Source organism: Dasypus novemcinctus, chromosome 28 (assembly GCF_030445035.2).
Source record: "Dasypus novemcinctus isolate mDasNov1 chromosome 28, mDasNov1.1.hap2, whole genome shotgun sequence".
In the NCBI taxonomy this organism is placed as follows: domain Eukaryota; kingdom Metazoa; phylum Chordata; class Mammalia; order Cingulata; family Dasypodidae; genus Dasypus; species Dasypus novemcinctus.
In genome coordinates, this window is record NC_080700.1 from 4,680,303 (window position 1) to 4,692,657 (window position 12,355).

Below are 12,355 nucleotides of genomic sequence, written 5' to 3' on the forward strand. Positions count from 1 at the left end.
AGCAGGGACTATTCTTCCATTTATTTACATCTTCTTTGATTTCCTTAAACAGTGTTGTATAGTTTTCTGTGCATGTCATTTACATCATTAGTTAAATTCATTCCTAGCTATGAGATTTTTTAAGTTACTAGTATAAATGATATATTTTTTTATTGATTTCCTCCTCAGATTGATGGTTATTGGTATGTATAACTGTTCGATTTTTGCACAGGTGGCGTCCTGCAAGCAAGTCGGACAGTATGTGATTGGGTGCCTGGCGCTGTCCGTCAAGGGTAGGGCCACGCCCTCTTAGGGGCGTGGAGACCCGGAGCGGGGCGGGACCTCATTGGCCCAGGCGCAGGCGCAGAAGCTCCGGCCCTCAAGTCCCACCCAGTTTACGGCGTGGCGGCTCCTTTAAGAGCCCGTGGTGTTTAGGGAACGCTCTAGGACCTGCTGGCGTGTCCTGGGGGTGCAGCCCGGGACCCCGAGAGCAGGAGGGACATGTCGTCGGCCGGTGTAGGGGGCTCCGGGGAGCGCTCGGCTCCGCACCCCGGGACCCCGTCCGTGTCCCCGGCCCGCGGTAGCAGTAAGTTTGGGGACCCGACTTGGCGTCGGGGCGGGGCGCAGCTTCCGGGGGCGGGGCGGGGGGCGCAGGGTACAGTCCGGGGTCCCGGCCCAGCCCGGCTGGCCTGCGGCGCGGGCCCGTGTCAGAATAAGGGTCCCGCGGCCCACGGGAAGGGCGGCCCACCCTCCCCCACGCTCCTTCCTGCTCCCCACCATGGTCCCTCCTTCCCACCTAGCTCCTTTAAGCCCCCCACGGCCCCTCCTGCCGCCCCCCCCCCACGGTCCTCCTGTCTTCTCCAGGACCCTTCCTCCCCCCTCATTGTCCCTCCCACCCCCCGAAAGTCCCTCCCCCACGGTTCCTCCAACCCCATGGCCCCTCCTTCACACAGTCCCTCCCTCTCCCTCCACAGTCCCACCCCTGCAAGATCCCTGCCCCCGCACTTCCCGCCTTGCTCCCTCGCCCCCACTGTTTCGCCAGCCCCAGCATGATCCCTCTCCCAGTTCTAACGTACCTCCCCGCATATGGTCCCTCTTAGGCCCCCATGGTCCCCTCTGCTCCCCAAAGTTCCTCCTCTCTGCCTACTGTCCCTCACCCACATGATCACCCCCGCCCACTGTCCCCACCAGTGGTTCTCCTATCCACAGGCCGTCCTGCTCCCCTCTCCATCCCTGCCCTCCAAAGTCCCTCCTCGCCCCCTACATTCCCCCTCATGATCCCACACCCCCACAATCTTTTCTGCCCCCCCATGGCCCCTCCTGCCCCCCCTACTGCCCCTCCTGCTCCCCAAGATTCCTGCCCCCTCAAGGTTCCTTCTATCCTCCAGGGTCCCTCCTCACCCCACATCCCTCCCCCCATGGACCCTCTTCACCCCCAAGGTTCCTCTTATTCCCTCCAAGGCTCCCCTGTTCCTGGATGGTCCCTCCTGCTCTGCCATTCTTCCTCCACCCCCACAGTTCTTCCCACCTCCCCAGGATCCCTCCTCACCTTGAGATCCCTTGTGCGCCCCCAAAGTCCCTCTTCCACCCCCACAGTCCCTCACTCCCCACTGTCCCTTCTTCCCCCCACAGTCTCTCCTGCCCTCTCAGCCCCTCCACCCACAGTCCTCCTCCCCATGGTCCCTGCTGTCCCCCCACAGTTCCTCCTCCCTGCCCTGGTCCCTCCTGCCACCCATGCTCATTCCACCCTCAAGGTCACTCCTACTTCCCAAAGGTCCCTCCCCACTAAGGTCTCCTCACCCTCAAGGACTCTCCTGCCCCTACAAAGTCCGTCCTGACCGTCCTTGGTCCCTCCTCCCCACCATGGTCCCTTCCCCCCACTGTCCCCCTCTGCCTCCTCGCAGACCCTCCTGCCCCCCCCCATGGTCCCTCCTGCTTCCCCACAGCCCCTCCTCCTCTTCATAGTTCTTCCTCTCCCCTACAGTCCCTCCTCCCTCGAAGGTTCCTCCTGTTCTCTCCAACATCCCCTTTGTCCGCCACAGTCCCTTCTATTCCCTTTAAGGTCCTTCCTGTTCTGCTATGCTTCTTGTACCCCCACAGTTCCTCCTGCCTTCCCAGGGTCTCTCCTTCCCTCAAAGTCCCTCCTCCACCCCCATAGTCCCTCCTAGGGTTTCCACTCTCCCCCCACAGTACCTTCTCCCCACCAGGGTTCCTCCTCTTCCCTCCAAGGACCCTCCTGTTCCCCCTATGATACCTCCTGCTCTGCCATTCTCCCTCCACTCCCACAGTTCCTCCTGCCTCCCCAGGGTTCTGCCCCCCATGGTCCCTCCTTGCCCCCCCATGCTCCCTCTTCCACCCACCCCACAGTCCCTCCTGTCCCCCCCATCCCGACCTTCCCCCCCATGGTCCCTCTTCACCCCTGTGGTCCCTCATCCCCCCCCCAGGTCCCTCATATGCTCACCATGGTCCTTCATTCCCCCAGTTTCTCCTGTCCTCCATGATCGCTTCCTGTTCACTCCTGCCTCCCCACAGTCCCTTCCCCCCCATAGTTCCTCATCCCCCTCATGGTCCCTCCTGCCTTTCCAAAGTCCCTCCTCCTCTCCCAGGGTCCCTCCCCACCATGACCCCCCTGCCCATGGTCTCCTCCCCAAAGTTCATCCTCTGTGGTCCCTCCTTTCCATGATCCTCCATCCCCATGTTCCCTCCTGCCCCCTACAGTCCCTCCTGGACTCCCACAGTTCCTCCTCCACCCAAAGGTCCCCCCCCCCACTGTCCCTCCTGTCATCCCACAGTCCCTCCTCACTCCCATGGTCCCTCCTGTCCCCCCTTGCCTCCTCCTGTTCCCCATGTCCCCTCCTGCCCACCACCATCCTTCCTACCCCCCCATGCTCTCTCTACTCTCACTTTCACTCCTGCCTCCCCATGGTCCCTCCCTGCCAGAGATTCTTCTCACCCCCATGGTCCCTCCTGCTCCCCCAAAGTACCTCCTCCACCCCTATGGACCCTCTCCCATATGGTCCCTTCTCCATCCCATAGTCCCTGCCCCCCATGGTCCCTCTTGCACCCCTATATGGTCTTTCCTCCCCCCACAGTCCGTCCTGCCCCCCCCATTCCTTCCTGCCTCCTCTCTTTCTGCCCCCACAGCCCTTCCAACCCATGACCCCTCCTCCACCATTGCAGTCCCTCCACCCCCTCCATGGTCCCTTCTCCCCCTCCACAGTCCCCCCTCCCTCCTTGCATTCTCCTCTCCATCCCCCCTTCCCCCATTCCCCACCATGGTCCACCCCTTTGCCCCACTCTCTGCCTCCTGATCCTCTGAGGTCCCTGCGGTGCTTCCCCTTTCCGCACCCCCTTCCCAGGCCGTGCACTTCAAATTTGCCTCTGGAGCCAGGTGGAGGCTGCTTGGCTTTCTCCTCCCACCTGGAAAAGTCAGGCTCAGGGACTGGCCTGCAGCAGTGGCTCTTAAAGGGGTCACTGCTGAGGGGAATTGATCACTCCCAGGGAACGGGCTCCTGGGAAGGCCCAGGAGAGCATGACTGACACCCGGTGTGTGCCTGCAGGGAGCACAGTGAATGGGGACCCCTCCCGGGAGTGGCCTACAGGTGCAGATTTGTGTCCAGCCTGGGCATTTTACAGGGATCACAACAGTTGCAACTAAAAGTGTGTATCAGACCCCAGAAGTCTGCAGGTGTGGGCTCTTCCTCTTCTTAGGTGTTTGCATTCTTTGGGTCAAAGCCCTGGCGAGTCCCTTGAGTCTTTTGTTTTCTGTCTTCCTCTCCTGTTTTACTGCATTCTGCTTTCTGGGAGTACACAGGTCATGTGAGCTCTGGGTTCTAGAGACCCACTCCCATCCTGTCCCCTCCTGGCTGTGGCTGCACTGGAGGCCCAGGACAGCTTCAGCCTTGGCTTCCCTCAGAGCTCCCCATGGTCCCAGGGACACTCTTTTCCTTTTGGTAGTGGTTACATACCATATGATCTCTCCGAAGTGTATAATCAGGGCTTATCGTATAATCACAACATTGTGCATTCATCACAACAAAAATTTGAAGACATCTTCAGTACTCTAAAGAGAAAAAACCCACGCCCCTTAGCTATCCTTCCCCAGCCGTGCATAACCACTGATCCAACTTCATCTTTATAAACTGATTTACATTTTATATAAATTAAATCATACAGTATGTAGTACTTTGTGTCAGGTTTCTTTTACTTAACATAAGTGACATTATGATATTAATATTTTGTAGCATTAACATACATTTGTTTAATTTCAAAGAAAAGAGTCATATGCAGTTTTATCCATACTCATTTCACACATGACTTTTTATTTTAAATAATTTTTATTGGCTTTTTTAAAGATTAATAGATCACACAAAACGTTACATTCAGAAACATAAGAGGTTCCCATATATTGCACTCCACCCCCGTACCCCTGCTCCTCCCACATTCTCATCCCCTTTCATCAGTAAGAAACATTCATTGCATTTGGTGAATAACCCAATGAATGCCCCACATCACACCTCTTCCTCCCTCTCCCTGCCCTCAGCAACTCCCGTGGCCATCGTCTCTCTGTCAATGATATATTTTCTTCCACTTCTAGAGTCACAACAGTTACATAGAAGGACACCAGCAAGTCCTCTCCAATTCTTAATTTATTCCTCCATTCTGTGGACCCTGGGATGGCAATGTCCACTCCACATCTAAATTGAGAGGGGGTTAGATCCCACATGACTGATGGATGCTATTCTTCTGTTTGCAGTTTTAGATACTCTTGGTTCCCTGGTGTGGTTGTTGACCATTCTCAACTTCCCCGTCAGCTGACCTGGGTAAGTGCAAGGAACCGGAGAGTAGGTGTTGCAACTCTGATGAGGCTCAGGGCCCAGCTGGTACGTGGACAGTGCAGAGGTTCAAGTCTCCGAAGCATACACCAACCCCAGCACCAACCACAGGTTCAGTCAAAGTGACAGAGGAGGCATGTGTAGAGAGGCCACATCTGAGTCCAACTCCATCACACTCGGGAGCACAAATTCCAAAGTAAGGCCTTCTGTCAAGACACTGAACTCCAGAGCCAGCTGTCATAACCATAGAACCTATGTGTCTCCGTAGCCCTCAGGAGCACCAGGACCTAGGGTTGTATCTACTTTGGCTATCTCTGAGATTCTGCTGAGACATGAGTAAGTGCGAACCCTCTGATGAACTCCCGACTCATTTGAAGTCTCTTAGCCATGTGAACTCATTTGTCTTTACCATTTCTCCCTTTTATTCAAGGTTTTTTCCTAGTTTAGTCAGCAGCTGGTAGTGATAGTAATACCTCGGCGCCAGGGAGGGTCAGGGTGCCTAAAATTAGATAAAGGTGCAGATCCATTTGTGGATGTACCACGTTTTGTTATCCATGCAGCAGCTAATAGACATTCGTATTTTTTTTTCCAGTTTTGACTGCTATGCACTTGCCCTAGGAATCGACAGACAAAATTTCATTTGTCTTGGATAAATTTCTTGGAGTGGAATTAGCAAGAATTATGGTAAGCTTATAGTTTTAAGAAATTGACAAAATTTTTCCCAAAGTGGCAGCACTATTTTGCATTCTCACCAGAAATGTACAAGGGCTCCAGTTTTTCCACATCTTCCCTAACAGTTTGTATTATGTCTCTTGATTTTAACCATTCTAGTATGTGTAGCAGATTTTAACCTGTATTTTCCTAGCGATGAAAAGAATCAAATGCTGCTTCTTTGGTAAATGTTTATTCACATATTTTCCCATTTTTAAGTGCCGCTTGCCTTTTTTTGTTTTTTTTTTTTCAAAAGCATACAATTTATCCACAGTGGTCGATCAGTGGTATTCAGCACAATCACATAGTTGTGCATTGATCACCTCATTCATCATTAGAACATTTTCATTATTTCAGTAATAATAATAAGAAATTAAAAACAAGTAAGAATTCATCACCTCTCGATCTCTCCATGCTTCCCCTGCCATCAACAGATCCCATTTCTGGCTTATTTTACACAAATACTTTTTTTTCTCTATAAATTAATATATTTTTGTATTTTATGTAAATGGAATCATACATTATCTTACACAATACATTTAGATCATAGTAATGCAGGCTTCCTGCATTTGTCCAGTTGTGTCTCGCTTGCTTCACTGACCATACTGTTCTCCAGGTTAATCCATGTTGTCACATGGTTTATGACTTCATTTCTTCTTACCACTGCATAATATTGTCTCATTTGTTTATCCATTTTTTGTTTCTCCATTCATTAGCTGATAGACACCTGGGTTGTTTCCAGCTTTTGGCAATTGTGAATAATGCCACTATGAATGTAGGTGTGCAGATGTCTATTCATGTCACTGCTCTCAGTTCTTCTGGGGTATATACCCAGTAGTAGTGTTGCAGGGTCATGTGGCAAATCTATATTCAATTTCTTTTTTTTTTAAATTAAAATTATTTTCTATTGTCACAAAAAATGTTACATTAAAAATTATAAGAGTTTCCCACATACCCCACACCCCACCCACCCACTCCTCCCACATCAACAACCTCTTTCATCCTTATAGCACATTCATTGCATTTTGTGAATACTTTTTGGGACACTGCTGCACCTCATGGATTATAGATTACATTGTAGTTTACACTCTCCCCAGTACATTCACAGAGTTATGGCAGGATCTGTAATGTCCTACATCTGTCCCTCCCATATCATTTAGGACAACTCCAAGTCCCCAAAATGCTCCCACATCATATCTCTTCTTCCCTTTACCTGCCTTCAGCAACTTCTGTGGCCACTGTCTCCACATCAATGGTAAAATTTCTTCCATTGCTAGAGTCACTGTATTTCTATAGTAGAATACAGGTGAGTTCACTCTAATCCATATTTTATTGCTCCATCCTATGGACCCTGGGTTGGTGATGTCCACTCCACCTCTATATCGAGAGGAGGCTTAGATCCCATATGAGTGATGGATGTGATTCTCCTGCTTGGAGTTGTAGGCACTCTCAGTTCCCTAGTGTGGTGGTTGACCATCTTTACTTCCCTGTTATTCCGCTTCTTTAGGAACTGAAAAACAGTCCTCTACAGTGGCTGTACCATTCTGTGTTCTTATCAACAGTGAATAAGTGTTCCTCTCTCTTCACATCCTCTCCAACACTTGTAGTTCTCTGACTTTTTACTAGTGGCCATTGTGATAGCTCTGAAATTCTATCTCGTTGTTTCCATATGCATTTCCCTAATCATTAATGAGGTCGAATATTTTTTCATGTGTTTTTTTCCATTTGTATTTCTTCTTCGGACAAATGTCTATTCATGTCTTTGCCCATTTTTTAATTGGGTAATTTGTCTTTTTATTGTTGAATTGTAGCATATCTCTGCATATTCTGAATATTGAACCCTTATGAAACATGTAGATTTCTAAATATTTTCTCCCATTGAGTCAGCTGGCTTTTTACCCTTTTCACAAAGTCCTGGGAGGTGCAAAAGTTTCAAATTTTCAGGAGGTCCCATTTATGTAATTTTTCTTTTGTTGTTTGTACTTTGGGTGTGAGGTCCAAGAAACTACCATGTACCACAAAGTCTTTAGATGTTTCCCTGCTTTTTCTTCTAGTAGTTTTATGGTATTTGCTTTTATATTTAGGTCTTTGATCCATTTTGAGTTTTTATTTTATTTTTTTTTAAGATTTATTTTATTTATTTCTCTCCCCTTCTCCCACCAGTTGTCTGTTCTCTGTGTCCATTTGCTGCATGTTCTTTTTGTCCGCCTCTGTTGTTGTCAGTGGCATGGGAATCTGTGTTTCTTTTTGTTGCCTCATCTTGCTGCATCAGCTCTCTGTGTGCGTGGTGCCATTCCTGGGCAGGCTGCACTTTCTTTCGTGCTGGGTGGCTCTCCTTATGGGATGCACTCCTTGCGCATGGGGCTCCCCTATGCGGGGGACATCCCTGAATGGCATGGCACTCCTTACGCGCAGCATGTGTGAGGGCCAACTCCATATGGGTCAAGGAGGCCCGCGGTTTGAACCATGGACCTCCCATGTGGTAGACGGATGCCCTATCCATTGGGCCAAGTCCGCTTCCCAAGTTTGTTCTTGTACAGAGAGTGAGATAGGGGTCCTCTTTAATTCTTTTGGTTCTAGATAACCAGTTCTCCCAGCAGCATTTGCTGAAGAGTCTGTTTTTCTCCCAGTAACACAGACTTGGTAAGCTTGTCAAAAAACTAGCTGACCATAGAGATAGATGAGGGTTTATTTCTCTAATGAATTCAATTCCACTGATCATTGTGTCTCTTTATGGTATTTTCATGCTGATTTGTCCACTGTAGCTTTGTAATATGTTTCACATCAGGCAGTGAAATTCCTCCTATGTCACTCTTCTTTTTTAGAATACTTTTGTATATTCACATGCCCTTTCCCTTTGAAATGGTTTGGTAATTGTCTTTTCTATTTCTGTAAAGTAGACTCTTGGAATTTTGATTCGTATTACCGTGAATCTATAAATCAGTTTTGGTAGGATTCACACCTTCGTGACATTTAGTTTTCCAGTCCATGTACATGGAATGTCTTTCCAATTGTTTCGGTCTTTTAAAATTTCTTTTAGCATAGTTTTGTAATTTTCTCCATGATAGTCAAGTACTTCTTTTGTTAAATTGACTCCTAGAAATTTGTCTTATTGGAAATGGAATTTCCCCTGATTTCCTTCTCAAATTGTGCAATACTAATGTATAAAAACAAAAACATTACTCATTTCTCTGTGTCAGTCTTGCTGCCTGTCACTGTGCTGAACTCATTTATTAGTTCCAGTAGCTTTGGATGTAGACCTTTCAAAATTTTCTAAATATAAGATCTTGTCATCCTCTTTTCTTATTTGGATGCCTTTAATTTTTTTTCTCCTTTTATTGTTCTACATAGCAGTTCTGTTACAATGTTGAATAACAGTGGTGCTAATGGGCATTCTTGTCTTGTTCCCAGTCTTAGAGGGAAAGCTTTCCCCACTGGTTATGATATTAGATGTGGGTTTTTCATGTGTGCATTTCATCATTTTAAGGAACTTTCCTTCTATTCATCTCTTTTGAAATATTTTTATAAGAAAGGATGCTGGGTTTTCTCAAATGCTTTTTCTAGCTGAATTGAGATGTGGGTTTTTCTCCTTCAGTTCGTTCATGTGGTGTATTACATTAATTGATTTTCTTATGTTGAACCAGCCTTGCCTACCAGGAATAAATCGCACTTGGTTGTGATGTATAAGTCCTTTGATATGCTGCTGGATTCGATTTATAAATATTTTGTTGAGAATTTTTGCATCAATATTCGTTAGAGAGAATGGTCTGTAATTTTCTTTTCCTTACAGTGTCTTTATTTGGTTCTGGTATTATGTTGATGTTAGTTTCATAAACATTGTTGGGTTATTTTCCCACCTCTTCAACTTTGTGGAAGAGTTTAAACAGTATTGGTGTTAGTTCTTTTTGAAATATTTGGTAGAATTTATCTGTGAAGCCACATGGTCCTGGAGTTTCTTTGTTGGGAGATTTTGAAGATAGATTCAGTGACTTTAAATGTGATTGGTTCAAGTTCTTTTATTTCCTGTAGTATGATGTTGGTTGTGCATTTCTAGGAAGTTGCCCATTTCATCTAGGTTGTCTAATTTGTTGGCATACACTTTCGCAGAATATCCTCTTATGATCCTTTTTAGTACTGTGGCGTCGGTCATAACTTCTCCCCTTTCATTCCCAATTGTATTTTGTTGCTGCCTCCCTTCACCCCTCCTCCTAGCCTTTGTTATCTCCCTTTTCCAGCCGTTGCTATCCTTCCCGCCAGTCCTGTCCACTTAGCTAACTCATAATCTGCCCCCTTTCTTAATCACCGCCTACTTCATAGCTGCCTGCACAGTTCCGCCTATCCACTACCGCCCCGTAGTTTACCCGCCCCAATTCCTACCCCTCCCTTGACCCGACCTTATATAATCAAGTGTATTTCCACAATAAATTGGACTAGCTCATTCTCACAGGCTGTCTCCGTGGTTTTTACCGCGCGTCCCCCACGCCTGGAGAACCTAGGCCTATGCGTTGGCCTAAGGGCTCACCACCGAGCCGTGGAAGCCCGCCCGGTCCTCGTAGGTTGCTAACTTAGAGTAGCAGCCCACAGCAGGGGTTGCTAACTTGGAATAGCAGCTCACAGCTGGGGGCCCGCCCGGGATCCTTTCCTTCCACCACCCTCCGGCCCCTCTCTGCTGCTGCTGCTGCTGTCTACTGGCGAACATTTCAGCTCTCCAGGTAGGGACCCCATCACCATCTTTTCTTCTCCCACTATGGGCACCTCTCTCTCCTCACACCATACCCCTCAGGTTCGGCTTTTAGCCGCCCTGCTTGATACCAATGGAGTCCGCGTTTCCCTAAAACAGCTCCAAAAATATTGGGACCTGCTACTCCCTCTTAATCCATGGCTCGCCACCTGCCAGCTCTGGAGCCCAGACACATACTCTCGACTCATAGATCGAGTCACCTCCGCTATAGAGCATGAAAAGCGGTCTTTTCCGCACGGCCTGCTGCCTGCTCTAGTAGCCATACGCGCCTGCCTCCTTGGTGCACCGTCAGAAGCCATCCGAGACAAATCAGTTAAGCAACCCAATGACTATGAGCCCGATGATCCTGGCGACCCAAATTCTCTGTCTGACCAGCTCGCCGCCGCTCTCGAGCGCGAACCTCCCCGCCCGCGCTCCCCACGGCCCGCAGAAGCCGCTTCAGTAGCTCCTCAAAATAGCGGACTTTCTCCTTCTTCCACCTCTGCCCAAAATGGTGCACTTCCGGCTTCTTCTTCACCTATGTCTGAGCCCGCCGGCGGGAACAAAGACGCTTCCTCTCACCTTTACCCGCCCCTCCCTGTCTCGTCATCTTCCGGCCCTGCCCCGGACATAATGTCGCCGCCATCTTGGCCGGCCCCCGGAAATGACGTGACTTCGCCGCCATCTTGGCCGGCCCCCGGAAATGACGTGACTTCGCCGCCATCTTGGCCGGCCCCCGGAAATGACGTGACTTCGTCGCCATTTTGGCCAGTGCCCAAAAATGACGTAACTACATCGCCATCTTGGCAGGCGCCTAAAAGTGACGTCGCCGCTCCGCCATCTTGTCCAGCGCCCAAAAATATCCCGCCGCCAGTTTGTTGCCGCCTTGATGCTGCTAAGCCGTCATTCTCTCATCTGTTTCCCACTACCGTTCATCCCTCGCCACCACCGTATGGCAGCAGCTCCCCACCTGCTTCTAGCGAAGCACATTCTCCCGCCCCCCAGCTATACCCGCTCAACCCGCTGCCCACACAGCAACGCCCTCAAACTTGGCTTCCCTTCACAGCAGAAGAAGTTAAAACTCTTCGCAAAGCCGTTAAAGAAGATGGCATTGATAGCCCATATGCTCAACTACTAATAGAAGAGTTAGGGGTTCAGCTTGTTCTTCCTTATGATTGGATTTCTCTAGCCCGTTCCATCCTTCAGCCAGGCCAGTTCCTTGAATGGCGCGCTCACTATCAAGTAGCTGTTGATCAACAAGTAGTGGAAAATGTTCGAGCGGGTGTCCAAGATCCAGCTGATGCCTACACAGGAGTTAACAACTATGCTGACCCTCGTTCCTATGTAAACATGGACCCAGGGTTTTGGCACCGAGTGAAAGTTCTCGTTCAGCGGTCATTCTCTTTAATTTCCACCAAACAATCCACCAAGTTCGCGCAAATGCTTCAAGACTCGCAAGAAACCTTTCCGGCATTTGTCGCCCGCGTTATCGAAGCATGCCAACGTAAAATTACTAACGAAGATGCTCAGTTTGCGTTAGCAAAAGAACTCATTCTCGATGGGTGCCTCACACCCTTCCGAGCTGTCATCCTTCCTATCCGCGACAAGCCAATGCACGAATGGGTCCTAGCTTGTCGAGACATTGACCCACAGACTAAAGCACTTACTGCTGCCTTCGCTTCCGCCATGGCTGTCTCATCTGCCTCCACTTCTGCCTGCTTCCGATGCGGTCAGCCCGGTCATTTTGTTCACGAGTGCCCTCAACCGGCAGCTTCCCGCCCTGCCGTAGCACTGCACAGACCAAGAGGCCCCCCCACACCATGCCCGCGCTGTGGCAAGGGGTATCACTGGGCCCGCGATTGCCGCTCATCGCAACGTATCTCCCAGCCTTTAAACTTCCAGCGGGGCAGGCCTCAGCCCCTCCCCCAAGAGGCCCTCCAGAGAGCTCCAAAACCTTAATGTGGACAATGCCTATCAAACGTCACCAAAAACCTTCCTTAGAGCTTAAAATAAACGGACAATGGCTTGAAGGGCTCTTAGACTCTGGTGCTGAAATCTCTTGTATTCCCTTTGAAATTGCCGCCTTCAATCATTGGCCCCTCGAAACCGG

At 49.3% G+C, this 12,355-nt stretch overlaps 1 long non-coding RNA gene across 3 annotated transcripts in view; it reads left to right on the plus strand.

Annotated features, from left to right (window-relative positions):
- The first annotated feature begins 419 nt into the window (after positions 1-419).
- Positions 420-12,355, plus strand: part of LOC139437796 (uncharacterized) — an 84,136-nt gene continuing 72,200 nt past the window's right edge. For all 3 annotated transcript variants that reach the window (XR_011647692.1, XR_011647694.1, XR_011647693.1), the window contains exons 1-3: positions 420-565; positions 4,736-4,802; positions 5,407-5,498. This is a non-coding gene — a long non-coding RNA (uncharacterized lncRNA). The remainder of the gene's footprint in view (positions 566-4,735; positions 4,803-5,406; positions 5,499-12,355) is intronic.